This window comes from Ambystoma mexicanum, chromosome 7q (assembly GCF_040938575.1).
Source record: "Ambystoma mexicanum isolate Mex_15411 chromosome 7q, UKY_AmexF1_1, whole genome shotgun sequence".
Lineage (NCBI taxonomy): Eukaryota > Metazoa > Chordata > Amphibia > Caudata > Ambystomatidae > Ambystoma > Ambystoma mexicanum.
In genome coordinates, this window is record NC_090941.1 from 825,425,643 (window position 1) to 825,428,662 (window position 3,020).

Below are 3,020 nucleotides of genomic sequence, written 5' to 3' on the forward strand. Positions count from 1 at the left end.
ACTGAGCAGCTCAGGTTCACAGCATTCACTGGATGGGTGAAGGGCGCAGGTCCCTAACCCCAGACATGTGCACCTCATGATATCAGGTGCCTGTGTTCTTGAAGCCACCCTGCCCTGCTTGGCCTCTTTTTTCACATCCAGATCCTCCAACTTTAAGAAGGCCCAGCCAGCACCTGGGGGTAGGTGGCTGGCTGCTAGCTGCCTGCCGCCGGCCTCGTCCGAGCACTGATGAGGCCTTGCCTTCATGGCGTTGCTGTGTCCAGCAGGGGGACACCCTGGCTGAGATGCTCTTGTTAAGCGGGGTGACCTGTCCACTCAGGAGGGCCATGGGCCCATGTGGGGCCGACAGACCAGTGGGAAGACTACAACAGGCCTACATGCGGGCCATGCAGCTCTGCAGATGCTCAGAGCTTCTGGGGGGTTGGGGGTGGTTGGGGCTGGGTCAGGGCCTGCCTTCTCATCTTCGCTTAGCGGTGTTTCCTGAACGGGCCCAACCCCTGCCCTCTTGCTTGCAACTCATACTTAGCTGGCAGGGGAGAATCTGTGATCTCAAGGGCAGATCTTCCAGGGTGAGGCTCACCCATTGCACATCAGATTTGCTGAACCCTGCTATGTCCCAAATGCAGGATACTTGACAAATTATTTCTGGTAGCGGGGGACTGCGTTTGCGCTCACCCCTGATTTATTGGTGAAAGAAAGAAAAGGTAAAGTGTGCACTAGGCCCGCTAGGTTGCATACTTTAAGATTGTGCTCACTTTGCATTTCTTCAATTAGGTTCACCTTTGGGTGATCACTTTTCCACATTTTATCTGTTGAATTGACTTATGCTTCTTTCATTACCAAGGAAGTAATGTATATTACAGAGATAAGCTGCCATATGTATTGGGCACACTGCACATGTTCAGGCAGCATCAATCATGCTTTGTACAGGACAATGCTGGCATATGTTGAGTACAACCAGCATGACAATGTGTTACATCAGTGACAGTGCTGTCTTACACTGTGGACACATTGATCATTAAAATGTGTTGTGTTGTAAAATGTTCTTTTCTGCTGTTGCTGACATGGAATTTGAATGTTCCCCTTTAGAACTGATTGTATACTTATGGCTTTTTCTGCTGTAGAATGCACCATTTCAACACCATATTTGGAAAGAAAGTCTTGGGGGAACCCCCCCAAACCCTCCCTAGATACTTGTAGCTCCCTCGCTATGCTTGGTCGCCCCCACTATTTCAGAAAAATATTAACACAAACACACTGAAAGAAATCACAAGCAACTAACCATTGATCAGTGCCCCCAACACCAAAAGCTATCTTTGGGACTGCATGGCTATCAATGCTTGTGATGCTATTGTGTCAAAGGCCACACAATATCGCTTTTTAATATACTGCTTTGGGCGAAGTTGTTGACTTTTGGCTCGCCGGCCCACCGGGTGACAAAAAGTTAATGCTTCGGCCCCACATTCAAAAAGGTTGGACAAGACTGCCTTAGGTGGACTCCCTCTCTCTGATAAATGTTGGCAATATCAAATGTAATGGTGTCATTATGAAAAAAATTCATACCAACATCTCACAGAAAAGCACACACAGCTATATTGATGTTGCGACTCGCTTTTCCATTAGCGGACCAAATAAACTCAAACGCAGCCACATCTGTTTCTGAGCAATGTAAGAAAATTGAATTTTTCCCATCAAATTTACCAATGTCTACATCATTGCAAACTGCACAGTTCCACTATGTATATATTACCACACACTACTCTTTTCAAACCAATATTTCTTTTGTCTAACTCATTATACTGCACCATTCACATTCTTCCTATTCATATCTAAACACCACCATTGTAACACCTACTGTTCTCCTGAAAACAGCACTACTGATTCAATCACACCGCCAATCCCTTACTCACTGACCGAACACTATCACACGTCTACAGACTCTTCCTCTCACAACCTTCCCAACCACACCTGATATGCCACCTCACAATCAAACAACACTGTATTAAGCTCTAAAATCACACCCACAAACCCAGTCATAATACATGCATTTACATTGCACAACTTCCAAACCCAAGCGTTCTCTTTTCCCAACAGAGACAACAACATGTCTACTAAAAAGCAACTCCATAGAAAAGAAAGAAAAATAGAGCAGATACGAATAAAACCAGACCATATCGTCATCCACCTCTAAAACACTTTATAGAAAGCATTAAAACAAAAGAGCTGGTAAACTCACCCAACCAAACTAAAGGTAAGGCTCCTCTTGCAAAAACTAAAAGTAAAACAAATATAGACAAAGAAAAACAGACCTACTAACAAACCTAACACTGTATCTACCAATGTTAACATAGTCACAGTAAAGCATCAAACAAATGTATTCTACAACAAATGTTCCACCCTACAGTTCTTCACAATCTTATAATAACAGCTGAAAAGTCATGATCTACCCTTAAATCTAACGCAGTAGTGTAATCCTCAAAGCTCTAATTCACAGCCCTTTTCCACTAAAGAGAATATTATTTATATTGATTTTTAACAGAATGAAACCACTAACTAAATTAATCAAAACATTACAAAAAGCACTTTTAAACATGCACCGTGTCCATGTAGATACATGTTCAAACTTCTGTGATGGCGAATGGATTCACACAAGCAGCACAGAACAACCTCATAAACACCAACGTCCTAACAAAGACTTACAAAAAAGAAACAGCTTTGTTTCAAAACACAACTGCTGAAATACCAGACCAAGTGTGTGTCTGTTGTCGCAGATCATTTCATAAAAAGACCACACAAGTAATATGTATAGCCTACAAAATAGAGGACAATAAGGAATCCTAATGGTTTCAATTAACTTTATATCTAACAGCAGAAATACACACAAAATAGCTGACCCCTCAATAGTTTGCACATACTGCAACATAAAGCTTGATAATAACCAAATGCCATCATGTTCTATCACTAATAACTTAGACATATTCCCACTTGCAAAAGCTCTCCAACAACTTAACTTGTTTGAG

At 42.5% G+C, this 3,020-nt stretch overlaps 1 non-coding gene across 1 annotated transcript; it reads left to right on the forward strand.

The window, feature by feature from the left end:
- The first annotated feature begins 518 nt into the window (after nt 1-518).
- LOC138528954 (U1 spliceosomal RNA) lies at nt 519-680 on the forward strand. The gene has a single exon (XR_011284336.1). It is a non-coding gene; the product is annotated as a U1 spliceosomal RNA (small nuclear RNA).
- The last annotated feature ends 2,340 nt before the right edge of the window (nt 681-3,020 follow it).